The sequence below is a fragment of the Bubalus bubalis genome, chromosome 24 (assembly GCF_019923935.1).
Source record: "Bubalus bubalis isolate 160015118507 breed Murrah chromosome 24, NDDB_SH_1, whole genome shotgun sequence".
NCBI lineage: Eukaryota > Metazoa > Chordata > Mammalia > Artiodactyla > Bovidae > Bubalus > Bubalus bubalis.
In genome coordinates, this window is record NC_059180.1 from 22549092 (window position 1) to 22572209 (window position 23118).

The 23118-nt window shown below is 39.7% G+C and overlaps 1 protein-coding gene and 1 pseudogene across 2 annotated transcripts in view; one reads left to right on the forward strand and one right to left on the reverse strand.

Moving 5' to 3' along the window:
- Window positions 1-23118, reverse strand: part of MOSMO (modulator of smoothened) — a 79539-nt gene that overhangs the window by 45533 nt on the left and 10888 nt on the right. The window lies entirely within an intron of this gene.
- Window positions 7178-7937, forward strand: LOC102406618 (annotated as a pseudogene).

A 23118-nucleotide genomic window follows, 5' to 3' on the forward strand; every position in this document is an offset into this window, starting at 1 on the left:
TTACTACTATTTTAGCACTCTTCTTACTGAATTCCAATTAACTGTTTGTTTGTAGCTTTCACTAAAACTGAGTCTTTATTGCATCTTATCCTAGAGTAGGTAAAAAATACTTTGTAAAGAATGGAATAAACTAAGTCAGAATCACTTTTGTGACCATTTGTCAGCTCAACAGAATACTTAAAAAAAAAGTTCTGAACTGGAAATATTTAATTGTAAAGAGAAAGGCACTGGTGCATAATCTGCCTAGAAATATCCATGAAACATTCATGTTATGACACTTGAAGCAAGTTTTCAAGTGGAAAAACAGTGACCTGCCTTAGCTGGTTTAGCTTTACACAGACATACACGTTTAACCTGTTTGGAAAAATAAAGTTTTGATTTTCACATACAACTGCATTTCAACCTTTTCCTGCAGAGTTGCATGATAGGTTCTGAACCCCAGTGAATAATCAATCTACAGGTAAGTCTGCAAAATAAAAGACCCAAGAGAATACTGAGGCTCAGAGCACTCTTACCAATTCTGAATCTGGGGGAAGTTTGAGCAGATAGTATGAATTCCGTATGGAGTCCAAAGCAACATGGTGATACACTTTGAATAGATTTCTTCTAATAAAAGAATGGATATCATAAACAATTTTGCTAGGAAACATCCCAAACTTGGGGGGCTGGGCAGAGAAACATGGGTTTACGGGGAAGGATCTGAGAAAATGGTCTTTATAGCCAAACATTGATTTTTGTGTGAAGGTGTTTAACAATCCAGTGATTTCAAAATTCCTATGAGAGGTCCAAATAACTGAGGAAAAGCCCTTAAGAACACAACAGCATTTTGTGTCCAGAAGATTTTAGTATCTAAAGTTCAAATCAACTGATTACCAAACTACATTTTGGTGGCACACTGGAAGGAGAGGTAAAAGCTTTAAAACTGGAAAGGAGATTGAAGAAAGGAGAATTTTCCCAAATTGTAAGATCTATGATAATCTATATGACATTAAACTATGTTAGATATTTTCCCCCTAGACAGATAAGGGGCTTCCCTGGTGGATCAGACAGTAAAGAATCTGCCTGTGATATGGGAGACCTGAGTTTGATCCCTGGGTTGGGAAGATCCCCTGGAGGAGGAAATGGCAACCCACTCCTGTATTCTTGCCAGGAGAAAAACCTGGTGTGCTACAGCCTGTAGGGTTGCAAAGAGTCGGACACGACTGAGCAGCTAAGTACAGACAGGAAAGACTAGAAGACTTTAAATGTCAACTTAAGAAAGAACAGGCAACCCTGTTTCATGTTATGAATCATACACATACCTAACAGCCTTGAGAAAAAAATTCTTTTGAACTTGGAAGTATTCAAAATGGTAGGAATTTACACTAAACAATCTGTACTTTATAACTTTTAAAAACATGAGCATCAGAGAAAGTGTAAAGGAAGTAATACTCTGATCATACGTACTAATTCACATATATAGTAGTGATGCAATGGTAAATGGAATGTAAATGTAGAACATGAAATATAATTTATCACCTTTGGGAAAATAAAGTTTTAGAAAAAAAATTAAAGGAAATATGACTAAGAAGAGTATATATATGGTGCAATAGCTCAGTCATGTTGCTCTTTGTGGCCCCATGGACTGTAGCCCGCCAGGCTCCTCTGCCCACGGAATTTTCCAGGCAAGAAAACTGGAGTGGGTACCATTTCCTAGGGAATATTCCTGACCCAGGGATTGAACCCGAGCTTCTTGCATGTCTTGCATTGGCAGGCAGATTCTTTATCACTAACACCATCTGGGAAGCCTCAAGAATATTATATATAACAATTCCTACAAGAAAGAGGTTCAGTATAGTAAAAGGTAATTTAGGACTTCCCTGGTGGTCCACTGGTTAAGAATCTACCTGCCAATGCAGGGGACATGGGTTTGATTCCTGCTCTAGGGAGATTCCACATGCTGTGGGGCAACTAAGCTCTACTGACACAACCACAGAGCCCATGAGCCCTAGAGTCGGTGCTCTGCTCTGCAGCAAGAGAAACCGCCACAATGAGAAGCCCACACCTTACAACGAGAGCGCAGCTGCTGCTTGCTGCAACTAGAGAAAGCCTGTGCACAGCAACGATCGAGTGCAGCCAAAAATAAAAATAACCTAAAAAAAATTTTTTAAAGGGTAATTTGAAAAAGGAAATAAGAGTCATGGATATAGAAAAACTAGTGGTTACCAAAGGGAAGAGGGGAAAATTAGGAGTAGGGGATTAAAAACTATAAGCAGCTATATAAAATAGATAAGCAACAAGGATATACTGTTTATCACAAGGAATTATAGCCATTAAATTGTAGTAAGTTTTAACGGAGCATATTTATAAAACATTGAATCAATATGCATACACCTGAAAGTAATACTGTTAATCAACTATGCATCAACTTAATGTTATTTTTAGAAATGAGTTTAAAACACCCTTCTGCGGGTTCCCTGGTGGCTCAGTGGTGAAGGGTCCGGTCCAGGAGGATTCTACGTGCTGTGGAACAAATGAATCCGTGTGCCACAAATATTGAGACTCTGCTTTGGATCCCAGGAGCCGCAACTACTGGAGCTCACAAGCCCTAAAGCACTTGCTCTGCAATGGGAAGCCTGAGCACCGCAGCTGAGGGGAGGCCCCTGCTCACTAAAGCTGGAGAAGGGCCCAGGCAGCAGTGAAGACCCAACACAGACAAAAAAGAATGAATAAATAAAATTAATAAAAAAAAGAATGTCTTTTGATGAAGCAGGAAAAATGACCAATTTTAAAAACAAACAAAACCACCATCTGATATTTACAAAGTATTAATTATGCACTTCTGATGTCAGCATCTGCTCTCAATTTTTTTGGCCAAGATGTGTGGCATGACGGATCTTAGTTCCCTGACCAAGGATCAAAGCTGTGCCCCCCTGCATTTGAAGAACAGAGTCTTAACCACTGAACTGCCAGGGAAGCCCCGGATTCTCTCTCTTTAAAGACCAGGGTCCAGGGGACTTCCTTGGTGGTCCAGTGGTTAAGAATCCACCTTCTTATGCAGGTGACACAGCTTCCATCCCTGGTCAGGGGACTAAGATCCCACATGCTGTGGGGCAGCTAAGCCCACACCACAACTAGAGAGCCTGCATGCCACAACGAAAGATCCTGCAATCTACAACTAAGACTTAATGTAGCCAAAAAAAAAAAAAAAAAAAAAGACCAGGGTTCAGCAGCTTATCTATGACACTGATGTGAAAGTCAAAGTGTTAGTTGTTCAGTCGTGTCCAACTCTTTGCCAACCCATGGACTGCAGCCCACCAGGGTCCTCTGTCCATGGGATTCTTCAGGCAAGAATACTGGCGTGGGTTGCCATTTCCCTTCTCAAGGGGATTTTCCCGACCCAGGGATTGAACTCAGGTCTCCTGCATTGCAGGCAGATTCTTTACCATCTGACTGAGCCACCAGGGATGCCCATGACACTGATGAAATGATTATAATAATAATAAAAAAAATCATAACTTCTACTACGTAAAGCAATTGAGTAATCACAATAAAGAAAAATTACACTTGTATGTATGGGTATATATGTATGTGCATGTATGTGTTTGGTGTAATGATTATATTCTGAAACCGAGATAAGGGAAAACTACAGTAGATTAACTGATAATAATTTTTATTGATAGTCAACTGTATACTTACATTTTCTGCATAAAATGTATATTTCTTAAGATGAATGGGCACAACTTAGGAAAAGAACTGAAAGAAATTTAATGACATAAAATATGATAGGCTTTAAAAATTGCAACTGCATCCAGATATTCTTCCAGAAAGTTATGGTTAGCTAGCTATACTAAAACTGCTGGGAGCTGTTCTCTGTTGTTTCAGTCAGACAAGGATCTCCAAACAAATACAGAAATTTTCATATTGAGACAAAGGAATTGAAAGCAAGCACTTGAGGCAGGAAACAAACTAGAAATTCAATCTTCTTGCCACTGCACAAGTAGAGTAGACATTTGGCAGCTTTCTCACTTCCCAAACAGAATCTCAAGTGTTTGGGTTCAGAAAAATATGATTTTGTCCTAACCTCTACTTTAAAACCTTAACATTAGAATAAAGGGTGCTCAAAATAAATTTTGCTTCCCTAAAACATCTATTTCTGCTTTATTGATTATGCCAAAGCCTTTGACTGTGTGGATCACAATCAACTGTGGAAAATTCTGAAAGAGATGGGAATACCAGACCACCTGATCTGCCTCTTGAGAAATTTGTATGCAGGTCAGGAAGCAACAGTTAGAACTGGACATGGAACAACAGACTGGTTCCAAATAGGAAAAGGAGTTCGTCAAGGCTGTAAATTGTCACCCTGTTTATTTAACTTATATGCAGAGTACATCATGAGAAATGCTGGACTCGAAGACACACAAACTGGAATCAAGGTTGCCGGGAGAAATATCAATAACCTCAGATATGCAGACACCACCCTTATGGTAGAAAGTGAAGAGGAACTCAAAAGCCTCTTGATGAAAGTGAAAGTGGAGAGTGAAAAAGTTGGCTTAAAGCTCAACATTCAGAAAACGAAGATCATGGCATCCGGTCCCACCACTTCATGGGAAATAGATGGGGAAACAGTGGAAACAGTGTCAGACTTTATTTTTCGGGGCTCCAAAATCACTACAGATGGTGACTGCAGCCATGAAATTAAAAGACGCTTACTCCTTGGAAGGAAAGTTATGACCAACCTAGATAGCATATTCAAAAGCAGAGACATTACTTTGCCAACAAAGGTTCGTCTACTCAAGGCTATGGTTTTTTCCTGTGGTCATGTATGGATGTGAGAGTTGGACTGTGAAGAAGGCTGAGCGCCGAAGAATTGATGCTTTTGAACTGTGGTGTTGGAGAAGACTCTTGAGAGTTCCTTGGACTGCAAGGAGATCCAACCAGTCCATTCTGAAGGAGATCAGCCCTGGGATTTCTTTGGAAGGAATGATGCTAAAGCTGAAACTCCAGTATTTTGGCCACCTCATGCGAAGACTTGACTCATTGGAAAAGACTCTGATGCTGGGAGGGATTGGGGGCAGCAGAAGGGGACAACAGAGGATGAGATGGCTAGATGGCATCACTGACTCGATGGACATGAGTCTCAGTGAACTCCGGGAGTTGGTGATGGACAAGGAGACCTGGCGTGCTGCGATTCATGGGGTCGCAAAGAGCCGGACATGACTGAGCAACTGATCTGATCTCATCTGATCACTCATAAATCTAGAGGTGGGGGAAAGGATAAATAGTAATAGCTGCCACTATATTCTGGGCACTTATTTAGTGCCAGTCATAGTATTATTAAGTGTTTTACATATACTTATTTAATTTACATATACTTCTTTAATTCTCAAAATAATACAAATGAGGAAACTGAATAAAAGGTTAAATGACTAGGTACCAGGTGGAAAAAGGTCTGATTCGATACTTCGCTAACAGTTTACTATTTAGGCATATTTTGGTAGAATATTGTTTTTTTTTTTTTTTTTGGTATGTTTGTCCAGAGAGTTAACCCTTAGAAACATCAACAAAGAGGTCTCATAATTCTGATTCCACAGACAAAGGTACATTCTTCACAAACTCTGCACAGGAAATACTAAAATAATTTTCTTCAGGTGTTTAGAAACTCAGTTAATCTAATAAAAGACTATAACATTATTTTACTGTCTTAATTCTGATAAAAAACATAATTAAAAAAATTAATCTGATGGCTAATCTTATTTCTTTTTAACATTATACTGAAATTCTGGGCCTAGGTTTTCTGGACAATTTCTCTGATATGTGCTGGGCTTAGTTGCTCAGTCATGTCCAGCTCTTTGTGACCTCATGGACTGTAGTCCGCCAGGCACCTCTGTCCATGAGAATTCTCCAGGCAAGAATACTGGAGTGGGTTGCCATGCCTTCCTCCAGGGGATCTTCCCAATCCAGGGATTGAACCCAGATCTGCTTTGCAGGTGGATTCTTCACTGTCTGAGCAACCAGGGAAGCCCAAGAATACTGGAGTGGGTATCCCTTCTCCAGGGGATCTACCCAACCTAGGAATTGAACTGAGGTCTCCTGCACTGCAGGCGGATGCTTTACCAGCTGAGTTACTATATTAAATTACATTTTAAAATCATGCACTTTAAAGATAGTGAAAATAATGGAGTAATACCATTTGCAGCAACAGAGATGGACCTAAAGATTGTTACATTGCATGAAGTCAGAGAAGGAGAAATATCATATGGTACCCCTTGTATGTGGAATCTGAAAAGAAATGATAGAAATGAACTTATTTACAAACTAGTAACAGACTCCCAGACTTTGAGAATGAACTTATGGTTGCCAGGTGGTAAGAATGGGAGGAAGCGATAGTCAGTTTGGGATGACATGCACACACTGCTATATCTGAAATGGATAACCAACAAGGACCTACTGTATAGCACAGAGAACTTTGCTCAATGTTATGTGGCAGCCTGGATAGGAAGGTGGTTTGGAGGAGAATGGATACATGTATTGTGTATGGCTGAATTTATGGTATCTGCTGTTTACCTGAAACTATCACAGTATTGCTAATCGGCTATGTTCCAATATAAAATTAAAAATTTTTTTAAAAGAAGCCTGGGCCAACTGGAATAATCCAGAATTTAAAAAAAAATAAAGACAGTAATTCAGGAATGATTAAAAAATAGAATGAATTCCATTTTGACTGTGCTAATTCAAGAAGAAGTTCTTTAAATGCTGTAGTTAAAGTAAGTTTGGAGATTTACAACACAAAGTACTTTAAGCAAGATTCAACTAAATTGTTGTATAGTTTAATTCTTCCCATCATTTTTACCCAGCAAAATCTCAAATAGCAGCTTATGTACTCAAATTATTTACATATTTTCTTCCTTAATCAGTCCCTTTTCAAAGAACAGAAAGTTCATTTAACAACTAGTTATTATATCTTGTTTCACTGCTATTTTTACTTGCCTTCTTTAATGAATCAATCATTTCAAAATCACAGTTTATAAACTGATATTTGTTTCTACTATCTCTCATAGAAAAAATGCAGGTCCAACAATTGCATTCTCTATCACTTTCCCCACCACATGTCTCACCAAATCCCCATAAGATATTTCAAGTTACAAACAGATAGATATCTTTAGGAATGAAGCTTTCACCTCTTTCCTGGCTGGAACCATGGAGGGTGCAGAAGAGAAGAAAAAGAAGGTTCCTGCTGTGCCAGAAACCCTTAAGAAAAAGCTTAGATCAAACTTAAGATCAAGAAAAAGCTTAAGATCAAGCGCCTGAGAAAGAAGTTTGCCCAAAAGATGCTTTGAAAGGCAAAGAGGAAGCTTATCTATGAAAAACCTAAGCATTACCACAAGGAATATAGGCAGATGTACAGAACTGAAATTCAAATGGCTAGGATGGCACAAAAAGCCAGCAACTTCTATGTACCCACAGAACCCAAACTGGCATTTGTCATCAGGATCAGAGGTATCAACGGTGTGAGCCCAAAGGGTCGAAAGGTGCTGCAGCTCCTTCGCCTCCGGCAGATCTTCAAAGGCACTTTTGTGAAGCTCAACAAAGCATCAATTAACATGCTGAGAATTGTGGAGCCATACATTGCATGGGGGTACCTGAATCTGAAGTCTGTAAATGAACTGATCTGCAAGCGTGGTTATGGCAAAATGAACAAGAAGTGAATTGCCCTGACATACAACGCACTGATTGCTCGGTCTCTTGGGAAATATGGAATCATCTGCATGCAGGATCTGATTGATGAGATCTATACCGTTGGAAAACGTTTCAAAGAAGCAAGCAACTTCCTGTGGCCCTTTAAACTGTCTTTTCCACGAGGTGGAATGAAGAAAAAGACCACCCATTTTGTAGAAGGTTGAGATGCTGCCAACAGGGAAGACCAGATCAACAGGCTTATTAGAAGGATGAACTAAGGTATCTACCAGGATTATTTTTGCAATCTGGCCAGTTAATAAACAATTGAAACAAACTGAAAAAAAAAAAAAAGGCTGCAGCTCTTTCATTTACAACTTTCAGGATCAATTATCAATACAGACTATGCCTGTAAATAATCATGACTTTGACACTAGCTATAATTCAGCAGGAAACTAATTATTGACAAAGTAGGAGGAATGAGAATCAAGAGAAAGTCTTTCAGGCCACCTTGGAATTCATAATGAAAAGAGTGGGAAGTGTCATACACCCTTTAATTTAGGAAGGCAGATTTCAAAAAGGTAGGCATGATGCATGGAATGAAATTCTTGAAGGAAAGGAGATACAAGAGGTCAGGAAGCTCTTGAAAATGAGGTTCTGACTAATATTACAGATGATAAAGAAAAGAAATAATAAAAGATAAAGGGAAGGGAAGAACAATAAACGAAAGGTAAGAACTAAAGAAACCAGGGACTCATCTAACAGCACACTATAACAATTTTAAAAAGTAGTGTGGTATAATGAACAGGTTATGAGCTTTTAAATTCAGCTCTACCACCTAATTAAAAGATGCCAAACAAATCATTCCCTTCTTCAACTATACTTCTTCATCAGCAAAATGGGAATAACATTTCTTGTGAAGAGCTACTATAGGGGGTTCGCTACTTACCAAGATCAACATTTCCTTACTGGTCTCTTTGCCCTTAGAGAAAATGCACTGCTCATAACAAACACCCTCTTCCAACAACACAAGAGAAGACTCTATACATGGACATCACCAGATGGTCAACATCGAAATCAGATTGATTATATTCTTTGCAGCCAAAGACGGAGAAGCTCTATACAGTCAGCAAAAACAAGACCAGGAGCTGACTGTGGCTCAGACCATGAACTCCTTATTGCCAAATTCAGACTTAAATTGAAGAAAGTAGGGAAAACCACTAGACCATTCAGGTATGACCTATATCAAATCCCTTATGATTATACAGTGGAAGTGAGAAATAGATTTAAGGGCCTAGATCTGATAGATAGAGTGCCTGATGAACTATGGAATGAGATTCGTGACATTGTACAGGAGACAGGGATCAAGACCATCCCCATAGAAAAGAAATGCAAAAAAGCAAAATGGCTGTCTGGGGAGGCCTTACAAATAGCTGTGAAAAGAAGAGAAGCGAAAAGCAAAGGAGAAAAGGAAAGATATAAACATCTGAATGCAGAGTTCCAAAGAATAGCAAGAAGAGATAAGAAAGCCTTCTTCCGCGATCAATGCAAAGAAATAGAGGAAAACAACAGAATGGGAAAGACTAGGGATCTCTTCAAGAAAATCAGAGATACCAAAGGAATATTTCATGCAAAGATGGGCTCGATAAAGGACAGAAATGGTATGGACCTAACAGAAGCAGAAGATATTAAGAAGAGATGGCAAGAATACACAGAAGAACTGTACAAAAAAGATCTTTAGGACCCAGATAATCACGATGGTGTGATCACTGACCTAGAGCCAGATATCCTGGAATGTGAAGTCAAGTGGGCCTTAGAAAGCATCACTACGAACAAAGCTAGTGGAGGTGATGGAATTCCAGTGGAGCTATTCCAAATCCTGAAAGATGATGCTGTGAAAGTGCTGCACTCAATATGCCAGCAAATTTGGAAAACTCAGCAGTGGCCACAGGACTGGAAAAGGTCAGTTTTCATTCCAATCCCAAAGAAAGGCAATGCCAAAGAATGCTCAAACTACCGCACAATCTCACACGCTAGTAAAGTAATGCTCAAAATTCTCCAAGCCAGGCTTCAGCAATACATGAACCGTGAACTTCCTGACGTTCAAGCTGGTTTTAGAAAAGGCAGAGGAACCAGAGATCAAATTGCCAACATCCGCTGGATCATAGAAAAAGCAAGAGAGTTCCAGAAAAACATCTATTTCTGCTTTATTGATTATGCCAAAGCCTTTGACTGTGTGGATCACAATCAACTGTGGAAAATTCTGAAAGAGATGGGAATACCAGACCACCTGATCTGCCTCTTGAGAAATTTGTATGCAGGTCAGGAAGCAACAGTTAGAACTGGACATGGAACAAGACTGGTTCCAAATAGGAAAAGGAGTTCGTCAAGGCTGTATATTGTCACCCTGTTTATTTAACTTATATGCAGAGTACATCATGAGAAATGCTGGACTCGAAGACACACAAACTGGAATCAAGGTTGCCGGGAGAAATATCAATAACCTCAGATATGCAGATGACACCACCCTTATGGCAGAAAGTGAAGAGGAACTCAAAAGCCTCTTGATGAAAGTGAAAGAGGAGAGTGAAAAAGTTGGCTTAAAGCTCAACATTCAGAAAACGAAGATCATGGCATCCGGTCCCACCACTTCATGGGAAATAGATGGGGAAACAGTGGAAACAGTGTCAGACTTTATTTTTCGGGGCTCCAAAATCACTACAGATGGTGACTGCAGCCATGAAATTAAAAGACGCTTACTCCTTGGAAGGAAAGTTATGACCAACCTAGATAGCATATTCAAAAGCAGAGACATTACTTTGCCAACAAAGGTTCGTCTACTCAAGGCTATGGTTTTTCCTGTGGTCATGTATGGATGTGAGAGTTGGACTGTGAAGAAGGCTGAGCGCCAAAGAATTGATGCTTTTGAACTGTGGTGTTGGAGAAGACTCTTGAGAGTTCCTTGGACTGCAAGGAGATCCAACCAGTCCATTCTGAAGGAGATCAGCCCTGGGATTTCTTTGGAAGGAATGATGCTAAAGCTGAAACTCCAGTATTTTGGCCACCTCATGCGAAGACTTGACTCATTGGAAAAGACTCTGACGCTGGGAGGGATTGGGGGCAGGAGGAGAAGGGGACGACAGAGGATGAGATGGCTGGATGGCATCACTGACTCGATGGACTTGAGTCTCAGTGAACTCCGGGAGTTGGTGATGGACAGGGAGGCCTGGCATGCTGCGATTCATGGGGTCGCAAAGAGTCGGACATGACTGAGCGACTGATCTGATTTGATCTGATCTGATGGTCCACTAAGAGAACACAGTCAGAGCACTGTATTCAAAAGTTACTTTATTATTTTTTCCTTGGTAGTTACATTATCAATCTGACATACAGTTAGGCTCACTGGTTTCAATTTGTAGTGAACAGTAGGACTTACTTTCTTGCTATCATTTTTATTTTTTTTGAGTATGTGTAACATATACATGGTTCAAGCAAAGCTTTCTTTTAGCATTTCATTATAGTGGTATTATTCTTTATATAAGGTAAAAAAAAAGTCCATTTGTACATGGGCTAGATTCTATATTCTAGTATGGTGACATTTATATCTACAACCAAAAACTACACAGCATTTATGATCAATTTTAAGATAATTGCCTATGACTACTGAAAAGATTATAGCAAAGAATCTCCAAAAGTCAGTCCCATTAATTTTAGCTGACACGCAGTGCTATGTGCCAAGCACTGTTTTATATACATGATGCTTTAACCTTTAAAGAGGCCTCTGAAATATGGCAGCCAAGACCATGCCACTAGCAAATAGTACAGGGAGAATTTGAATCCAGATTCCAGAGTCTGTGTTGTTAGTCACTTAACTAATGTAATGTCTCCTGCATTCTAACCAATCACCCAATGTTCTTAACATTTCAGGAGTACAGAATTTAAGCCTCTTTTTGTTGTTGTTTTGTTGTTTAGTTGTCAAATCATGTCCAACTATTTGGCGACTCCATGGACTGCAGCCCACCAGACTCCTCTGTCCATGGGATTTCCCAGGCAAGAATACTGCAGCAGGTTGCCATTTCCTTCTCCAGGAGTTATTCCCAACCCAGGGATGGAACCCATGACTCCTGCATTTGGCAGGTAGCTTCTTTACCACTGAGGCACCAGTGAAGCCAAATCTTTCCTAGCTTACCTTTAAAAAAAAAAGTGTGACTTAGGAAAATTGCTATATTACAACTTTTCCGAGTATTAATAAAAATTTAAAAGACAATAAATTAATATGGACTAAATCTCTTTTGATTTCTCTGATTCAATTAGCATTTATTACACACCTTTGGGCTTCTTAGTAAAGAATCTGCCTGCAATTCAGGAGACCTGGGTTTGATCCTTGGGTTGGGAAGATCCCCTGGAGGAGGGCATGGCTATCCACTCCAGTATTCTTGCCTGGAGAATTCCATGGACAGAGGAGCCTGACAAGCTACAGTCCATGGGGTCACAAAACAGCTGGACACCACTTAGCGCCTAACTAACACCTTCACTTCGGGGGACAAAGTGAGTCAGTTTGCTCTTCTTCCTTCTCCAAATCTCAATGAGATGACCCAAGCAATTTACATTTAGAAAAATTCTATAACAGCATGGGAAAATGTCAACAACAGAGCAGAATCGTTAAAGAGTTTCTGGAATGCAGAAGAGAATAAGTTCACAAAAAAGGAGCAAGTGCTTCCGTAGTTTATACTCATACAGTCAAAAGACAGTCCTGTTCTTCAAAGAAGTGGGTGGATTCTCCCTAAAAAAAACACCACCACCCAAAATCAGAAAATTGGAGCCCTTAACCACATTAGAGGTCTTTGGTTGTACACCTAAGGGGATACAAGAAAAGTCACTGGGAACTGCACCATTTGGGATGGCTGATGACATTTGCAACCCAGACTTTTTCAACTGGATGTGAACTGCCTGAATGGTCAAGTTGGGGATTTGCCACAAGTTCCTAAAGAGGGAGTGCAGAAGGCAAAAGGAGGCGATATATAAGGGATAAAGTATTTAAGTATTTATGGGAAAAGTATTTAAGTATTTTCATTAACTCTAGGCTAACAAAGAGAACAAAAGCACTGGCCAACAACTTAACAGAGACAAAAATAAAAAAAGAAACAGCACAGTAGGAAAAACCAAAATGCACCAACCTCCCGGATAACTCTGAAGATATTCACAATAACAATTAAAATCTTAAGTGGTGAGGGATAAATTGGGAGATTGGAATTGACATGTATACACTACTAGAGATAAAATAGATAAATAATAAGGACCTACTATATAGCACAGGGAACTCTACTCAATACTCTGTAATGACCTATATGGGTAAAGAACCTGTAAGAATAGTGGATATATGTATATGCACAACTGATTCACTTTGTTGTAGAGCAGAAACTAACACGATACTGAAAATCAACTATATTCCAATTTAAAAAATAAAACTTGAAAGTCAAAAAAATAAAATCTTAAATACAAGGTGGTGCACTTAAAGCAAGCATCTTACTGGCTACTAGTGTGAGTCTAAATGGTTAATGGATGATAACTACCTGCTGGGTGGTTAGTAGGCAAATACTCCCGATAGAAAGCTCTGGGAGTTAGTCCTATACCAGCAACACTTCAACATAAGAGTTTGTTTTCTGATCCTAACCCACTAAATCTTGTGAAAGTGGGAGTCCTAAAGGTGATCTTACATGCCTACATACATCTGTTACTTAAAGAAGATTCATTGCTATGGGTTTTTCAGTGATTCAATTAATGATTTTAAAAATTTAAACTCTCAATGTAATTATTTTATCTACAGGATAGGAAAATACACAGTTTCTCATTTTATGTCTCATAATAAGCAAACAAATAGGACTATAACAAATTACAGGTTACCTGTGATTATCAATCATCCTTTACTTTTAGAATACTTTATACTTGGTTACTGACTTCAACTAAGGAAGTCAAGGTCATGGCTTATAAAGTTGGCTGGGTAGGGGAAAATCTATTCTTGGGCCACAAACTACATCCATAGTGCACTTAGCAAACATTACAGTAAAAAGGTTGACAGAAATATGGTTAGTATATTCTGTCATCATTACTAGAGAATCCCCAAATACATGTTACGTTTAATATGCAGAACAGAACTTGTATATAAGCATTTAAATAGGCTACCTGAGACTTCCCTGGTCGTCCAGTGGTTAAGAATCCACCTGCCAATTCAGGGGGCATGGATTTATCCCTGGAAAGATTCCACATGCTGAGGAGCAGCGAAGCCTGTGCGCCACAACTACTGAACCCAGGTACCCCAGAACCAGGCACTGTAACAGCAGAAGTCACTGCAAGGAGAAGCCTGTATACTGCAACCAAGAGCGGCCTCCGCTAACCGCCACTAGCAGAAGCTTGCGTGCAGCAATGAAGACCCAGGGCAGCCAAAAACAAATACATAAATACACAATAAATAGGCTGCCTGGTATTTTTTTTCTCTTAGTGCACTAAACTGGAAGGAAGAAGACAGCAATCCAGGTTAAGTATCAGGCATGTATGGTAAAAATGATATGGGCAACCAGGTCTAACACAGTGATATATCCGAGTTGGGAAAAAAAAAATCAGATTGCTTTTAGTGACTATATGAGGGGTAAATAGCCAATTTCAACATTATATTTTATGTATTGCGATGTGATAAGAGATTAATCCATTTAGTTCTTTAACAACAATAGCTACCTATCATAGGTGCCTGCACATAGGTGTGGCAGGTGTTTCAGGTATATTGATCAGTCCAGCCACTTTGCAAGGTAATAGGTATTATCCCCATTTACAGATGTGGCAAAAAGCTAAGACACTGAAAGATGAACCCCCCAGATTGGGAGGTGTCCAATATGCTACTGGAGAAGAGCAGAGAAATAGCTCCAGAAAGAATAAAGATGCTAAGCCAAAGAGGAATGGATGCCCAGCTGTGAATGCGTCTGGCGGTGAAAGTAAAGTCCAATGCTGTCAGAACAAGATTGCATAGAAACCTGGAATGTTAGGTCCATGAATCAAGGTAAATCGAAAGTGGTCAAATTGGAGATAGCAAGAGTGAACATTAACATTTTAGTAATGAGTGAACTAAGTGGACAACAATGTGCTGTGCTATGCTTAGTCACTCAGTCGTGTCTGACTCTTTGTGACCTCACAGACTGTACCTGCCAGGCTCCTTTGTCCATGGGGATTCTCCAGGTAAGAATACTGGAGTGGCTTGCCATGCCCTCCTCCAGGGAATCTTCCTAACCCAGGGATCGAACTCAGGTCTCGTGCATTGCAGGCGGATTCTTTACTATCTGAGCCACCAGGGAAGCCCAAGAATACTGGAGTGTGGGTATCCTCTCCAGAGGATCTTACTGACCAAGGAATCAAATCGGGGTCTCCAGCATTGTAGGTGGATTCTTTTCTAGCTAAGCTACCAGGGAAGCCCCCTTCTCTGCCTTCTACCCAACTATTCCCATTCCCAAACAGACACCCAGCAGGCACAATGCAGCTAAAAGTCCAACGCACCCCGTCCCAACTGGCCCAACCCAATATGCTTCCGGAACACCGACTCCACCCCAAACAATGGTTAGGAGGTTCCATCTTCCTCAACCACTTCCAGGTTTTGTGTTGGTAGAAGACAATGCTCTCAGGGAGGAGGGACAGGAATGAGCGAATTTAACTCAGATGACCATTATACCTACTACTGTGGGCAAGAATCCCTTAGAAGAAATGGAGTAGCTCTCATAGTCAAGAAGAGAGTCCAAAATGCAGTACTTGGGGTGCAATCTCAAAAATGACAGAACGATTTCAGTTCATTTCCAAAGCAAATCATTCAATATTACAGTAATCCAAGCCTACGCTCCAACCACTAATGCTGAAGAAGATGAAGCTGAATGGTTCTATGAAGATCCACAAGACCTTCTAGAACTAACACCAAAATAAGATGTCCTTTTCATCACAGGGGACTGAAATGCAAAAGTAAGAAGTGAAGAGATATCTGGAATAACAGGCAAGTTTGGCCTTGGAGTATAAAATGAAGCAGGGCAAAGGCTAACAAAGTTTTGCCAAGAGAACGCACTGGTCACAGCAACCCTCTTCCAACAACAAAAGAGATGACTCTACCCATGGACATCACCAAATGGTCAATACCAAAATCAGACTGATTATACTGATTGAATATATTGATTATATTCTGTGCAGCTAAAGATGGAGAAGCTCTATACAGTCAGCAAAACAAGACTGGGAGCTGACTGTGGCTCACATCATGAGTTCCTTATTGCAAAATTCAGACTTAAAATTGAAGAAAGTAGGGAAAACCACTAGGCCATTTAGGCATGATCTAAATCAAATCCCTTATGATTATACACAGGAAATGAAAAACAGATTCAAGGGATTAGATCTGAGAAACAGAGTGCCTGAAGAACTATGGTCGGAGGTTCATAACATTGTACAGGAGATGTGACCAAAACTGTTCCCAAGAAAAAGAAATGTAAGAAGGCAAAATGGTTGTCTGAGGATGTCTTACAAATAGCTGAGAAAAGAGAATCGAAAGGCAAAGGAGAAAAGGAAAGATATATGCATCTGGATGCAGCGTTCCAAAGAATAGTAAGGAGAGATAAGAAAACCTTCTTAAGTGAATAATGCAAAGATATCAGTTCAGTTCAGTTCAGTTGCTAGTCGTGTCTGACTCTTTGCGACCCCGTAGACTGCATCACGACAGGCCTCCCTGTCCATCACCAACTCTTGGAGTTTACTCAAACTCATGCCCATTGAGTTGGTGATGCCATCCAACCATCTCAACCTCTGTAGTCTCCTTTTACTACTGCCTTCAATTTTTCCCAGCATCAGGGTCTTTTCCAATGAGTCAGCTCTTTGCATCAGGTGGCCAAAGTATTGGAGTTTCAGCTTCAACATCAGTCCTTCCAATGAATATTCAGGACTAATTTCCTTTAGGATGGACTGGTTGGATCTCCTTACAGTCCAAAGGACTCTCAAGAGTCTTCTGCAACACCACAGTTCAGTACCATCAATTCTTTGGCACTCAGCTTTCTTTATAGTCCAATTCTCACATGCATACATGACTACTGGAAAAATCATAACTTTGACGAGATGGACCTTTGTCGGCAAAGTAATGTCTCTGCTTCTTAATATGCTGTCTAAGTGGGTCATAACTTTTCTTCCAAGGAGTAAATGTCTTTTAATTTCATGGCTGCAGTCACCATCTGCAGTGATTTTGGAGTCCCCAAAAATAAAGTCTGCCACTGAAACAATAGAATGGGAAAGACTAGAGATTTCTTAAAGAAAATTAGAGCTACCAAGGGAACATTTCATGCAAAGATGGGCTCAATAAAGGACAAAAATGGTATGGACCTAACAGAAGCAGAAGATATTAAGAAGAGGTGGCAAGAATACACAGAAGTACTGTACAAAAAAGATCTTCACAACCAAGATAATCATGATGGTGTGATCACTCACCTAGAGCCAGACATTCTGGAATATGAAGTCAAGTGGGCCTCAGGAAGCATGACTACAAACAAAGCTAGTGGAGGTGATGGAATTCCAGTTGAGCTATTTCAAATCCTGAAAGATGATGCTGTGAAAGTGCTGCACTCAATATGCCAACAAATTTGGAAAACTCAGCAGTGGCCACAGGACTGGAAAAGGTCAGTTTTCATTCCAATTCCAAAGAAAGGCAGAGCCAAAGAATGCTCAAACTACCTCACAATTGCACTCATCTCATACACTGCTGCTGCTGCTAAATCACTTCAGTCATGTCCAACTCTGTGTGACCCCATAGACAGCAGCCCACCAGGCTCCCCCATCCCTGGGATTCTCCAGGCAAGAACACTGGAGTGGGTTGCCATTTCCTTCTCCAATGCATGAAAGTGAAAAGTGAAAGTGAAGTGGCTCAGTCGTGTCCAACTTTTAGTGACTCCATGGACTGCAGCCTACCAGGCTCCTCTGTCCATAGGATTTTCCAGGCAAGAGTACTGGAGTGGGGTGCCATTGCCTTCTCCTATGCTAGTAATGCTCAAAATTCTCCAAGCCAGGCTTCAACAGTATGTGAACCATGAACTTTCAGATGTTCAAGCTGGTTTTAGAAAATGCAGAGGAACCAGAGATCAAATTGCCAACATCCGCTGGATCATGGAAAATGCAAAGACAGTTCCAGAAAAACATCTATTTCTGCTTTATTGATTAAGCCAAAGCCTTTGACTGTGTGGATCACAATAAACTGTGGAAAATTCTGAAAGAGATGGGAATACCAGACCATCTGAACTGCCTCTTGAGAGATCTGTATGCAGGTCAAGAAGGAACAGTTAGAACTGGACATGGAACAACAGGCTGGTTCCAAAGAGGAAAAGGAGTACGTCAAGGCTGTATATTGACACCGTGCTTATTCAACTTATATGCAGAGTACATCACGAGAAACGCTGGGCTGGAAGAAGCACAAGCTGGAATCAAGATTGCCGGGAGAAATGTCAATAATCTCAGATATGCAGATGACACCATCCTTATGGCAGAAAGTGAAGAAGAACTAAAAAGCCTCTTGATGAAAGTGAAAGAGGAGAGTGAAAAAGTTGGCTTAAAGCTCAACATTCAGAAAACAAAAGATAATGGCATCTGGTCCCATCACTTCATGGCAAAGAAATAGAGGAAAGCAATACAATGGGGAAGATTAGAGATCTCTTCAAGAAAATGCGAGATACCAAAGAAATATTTCATGCAAATGTGGGCACAATTAAAGGACAGAAACACTAAGACCTAAAAGAAGCAGAAGATATTAAGAACAGGTGGTATGAATACACAGAAGAACTGTACAAAAAAAGATCTTAATGACACATATAACCACGATGGTGTGATCACTTGCCCAGAGCCAGACATCCTGGAATATGAAGTCAAGTGGGCCTTAGGAAGCACTACTATGAACAAAGCTAGTGGAGGTGTTGGAATTCCAGCTGAGCTATTTTAAATCCTAAAAGATGATGCTGTGTAAGTGTTGCACTCAATATGTCAACTACCTGAGATATGCCAATAAATTTGGAAAACTCACCAGTGGCCATAGGACTGGAAAAAGTCAATTTTCATTCCAATCCCAAAGGAGAGCAATGCCAAAGAATGTTCAAACTACCACACAACAGTGCTCATTTCACACGCTAGCAAGGTCATGCTCAAAATTTCCAAGCTAGGCCTCAACTGAGAGCTTACAGGTTGTCAAGTTGGGTTTAGAAAAGGCAGAGGAATCAGAGGTCAAATTGCCAACATCCATCAGATCAAAAAAAAGCCAGCAAGGGAATTCCAAAATTCATTGACTATGGTAAAGCCTTTAACTGTGTGGGTCACAACAACCTGTGGAAAATTCTTAAAGAGATGGGAATACCAGATATCTTACCTGCCTACTGAGAAACCTGTATACAGGTCAAGAAGCAACAGTTAGAAATAGACATGGAACAACAGACTGGTTCCAAACTTGGAAAGGAGTACATCAAGGCTATATATTATCACCCTCCTTATTTAACTTATACGCAGTACATCATGCAAAATGCCAGGTGGATGAAGCATAAGGTGGAATCAAGACTGCCAGGAGAAATATCAATAACCTCAGATATGCAGATGATACTACTATTATGGCAGAAAGCAAAGAGGAACTAAAGAGCCTCTTGATGAAGGTGAAAGAGGAGGGTGAAAAAGTTAGCTTAAAACTCAACATTCAAAAAAGGAATATCATGGCATCCGGTCCCATCACTTCATGGCAAACAGATAGGGGAAACGATGCAAACAGTGACAGACTTAATTTTCTTGCTCCAAAATCACTGTGGACAGTGACTGCACCCATGAAATTAAAAGACGCTTGTTCCTTGAAAGAAAAGCTATGACAAACCTAAGCAGCATATTAAAGAGCAGAGATATCATGTATGGATGTGAGAGTTGGACTATAAAGAAGGCTGAGTCCCGAAGAATTGATGCTTTTGAACTGTGGTGTTGGAGAAGACTCTTGACCTTCCCTTGGACTTCAAGGAGATCTACCCAGCAATCCTACAGGAAATCAGTCCTGAATATTCATTGGAAGGACTGAACTGAAAGTCTAATAATTTGGCCACCTGATGCAAAGAGCTGACTCACTGAAAAAGACTCTAATGCTAGAAAGATTGACAGGATGAGAAGGAGGCCTCAGAGCATGGGATGGTTGGATGGCATCATTGACTCAATGGACATGAGTTTGAGCAAACTTTTGGGGGACAATTAGAGAAAGGGAAGCCTAGGGTGCTGCAGTCCAAGGGGTCACAAAGAGTCAGACACAACTGAGCAACTGTACAACAACAAAAAGATGAGGAAACTAAACTCAGAGGTCAAGCAAGAAGTCCAAAGCCACATAGCTCAAAAGTGGCAGAGCCAGAATTTGAACTGAATTCTGGCTTCACCCCCCTATTCCTTTCACATCTTTATTAATAATTTCCCAAGAATTCAATATATGATATCATATACACCCAATTTTATTTTAAATCAAGAGATGGATGGTGAAAGAGGAGCATGGAACTATTTTTTGGTTGGGAAAAAATATAAAGAAAAAGCATTCAGGTAATTTTTCAAGCACAAACAAAACATCTACAGCAAAGCCTAAATTAGAAGCCAAGCATCAACAGAAATACTCTTCAAGTTAAAAACACTTAATTTGTACCATTTGTACCCCAACTGACACACAAAATACTATTTTCCTCCTTATTCCATTCATTGATAGGGACCCTCAACAAACAGTAACCACACTAGCCAGGACTAATGGTCCCTCTCATGGGGGTTGGATGAGGAACCTTGCATTCAGCTTATTCGGTTTCACTTTGCTTTCCCAGGGAGAGATCATTCATCCACTACAAGTTCCTTATCTTCCCCATGTCTACTTCCTACCATCACATACCACACAAATCACACATCCATTCATGCACTCATACAAATCTTCCTCATCTCCAGAGTTAATACTATCTCTGGATATTCTATCTCAAGAAATCTCTTAAACATACATTTTCTGCAAGTCTTCTTTTTCTTCCTCTGCCAGGGCGATTTGTAAGTAAAAAATGACTCAGAATATTGTTGACAAATGTTAAGAAGAATCTCAATGAAGCACTTCTGTCACATAGAAGAAATCTCATGTTTTAAAGTCAAATTGACAAAGGATCAGAGCTACAAGGTATTTCTGCTTTTTAACTTTTAAAAAGCTTTTTATTAGTAATGTAACTGTATTGCTTTCTACTATATTTGTTTATACAGAAGTAAATAGTTCAGTTATGACATGGTCTTACTGACTAGCCTAGTAACCTAATTTCTGTATTGACCCAGAGAATCAACTAATCAACCTACAAATTAACTTTCACCTTAAAATATTTTTTCAAAGTTGGGAATAACTAGACAGTAGCTGGACCTTACTTTCCAAAATAAAAACCAAATGAAAACATGTAAAAAAATTATGAATTTTGTGGACATACAGCTATTGAAAGAAAGCCATTAAAATATAAATATCATATATGTGAAAATGAGACGACAACCAGGGATGTCAAATCCCTCTTTCCTGATTATCCCCTTTCTGCTTCAATATTTTACCTCACTTGAAATATAACCTCTAAACCAAAATCATCACTTCTGCCCTTAAAGCGGCTCACTGTCCAAAGTTCCCAATTTTGTTCCCTACTCCAGGTTTAAAGACTTAGTGTCAACCATAACACTTCCTCTCTCCTGCCAAGCACAAACTGGAGAGTGCTAAGGTACAGAGATCAATAAATTTTATGCCCTGTTCTTTTTTTATATATAAAATTAAAAAAAAATTATTTATTTTTGTCTGTGCTGGGTCTTCGATGCTGCGTGGGCTTTTCTCGAGTTGTGGAGAGTGGGGGCTACTCTTTAGTTGCGGTGTGAAGGCATTTCATTGTGGAGCACAGGCTCTAGAGTGTGCAGGCTTCAGTACTTGTGGAATGTGGGCTCAGTAGTTGTGGCTCAGTATAAAGTACACACTCAGTAGTTGTGGTGTGTGGGCTTAATTGCTCCACGACATGTGGGATGTTCCCAGACCAGGGAACGAATCTGTGTCTCCGGCAATGGCGGGTGGATTCTTTACCACTGAGCCGTGGAGGAAGCCCTATTCTTATAGAACTTTAAAAATCTACACTAGAAAGCAGGGAAAGTAACATACAAATAACCATAATACAGATATGCTACCATGAAAAACACACAAGAGGGAAAAATCATGTGAGGCAGGGGATCAAAAAAGATTTTTATGAAGACAGCAGTTGACATATGCTTGGAAGATGGGCAGGACACTGAACCGACAGGAACTGCTAAGTGTGAGAGCATCACACTGAGAACAGACAAAGATTTAGAGATGAATAAAGAGATGACAGATTATATTTAGGAAACAGAAAGTAATACAGAGGGGCGGGAATGTAGATCCGCGTAGGGAAAAAGTAGGATCAAAAGTTGGAAAGACAAGCCAGAGGCATGTTGTGAAGATCATTAAGGGCCTTCTGTGCTATGGTAGATGAAGGGTCACTGAAGGTTTCTGGTCCAAACATATGCAGTGGTTAAAAGCCAGGACTCGGGAGCTAGATCCAAATCTCAGCTTTTCCACTTAGCAGCTGTGTGACCCTGGGCAAGTTACTTAATTTCTTTGTATCTCTGTGGGGCTAATAGCAGCACTTAGGGATGTTGTAAGGATTAAATTGGTTCACACATGTAAAAAGTGTCTAGAAAAGTAGCTGTCATAAAGCAAGTACTTATAAGTATTTGCAACTATTTAATATTACCATCCTATCCTTTAGAAAGATAAATTTAGCAGCGATGTATAGAAATGAACTGAAATGAATCTTCCCAAACACTTTACAGGTTTCCCAAAGATAAAATACTTTTTCATTTGCTTAAAAGAAATCCCTCAGAATATTTAGTACAGTTCCTTACAGACCACACATATCTTAATAAGCATTTATTGTGAGACTGTCTGTAATAAAGTACAGTGGTATAGGGAATATCTATGTGAAGATTTAAGGAATACTCACAGTAAATGAAAGATTTCTTAAAATGGATGGTAATTTATAAGTGAAATGGTCATAAATGAAATGGCCTTGGAGATCTTTGCCTTACTTTGAACATGTCCTATTTTTGAAAAAAATTTCTGTATTATAGCTGAAAGTAGACCCAATAATGTTCCATATAACTTACTGTGAATATACCACAAATGGGGAAACCCAATGAAATTTCCCTCTCCCATTTTCTTACTTGACCCAACCAACTGCATTTTCTTTACTTTTTTTAATCTCTAATGATAGCAGTATATGGTCTCTGTTGAACAGATCTATATTAAAAGTCAACAGCTGCCTTTTTGCTCAATATACACAACAGCAAGTGTCAAAATACCAAATGTGACCTTTTATTTATAGCAAAGCTAGTAAAAAGAGACACACA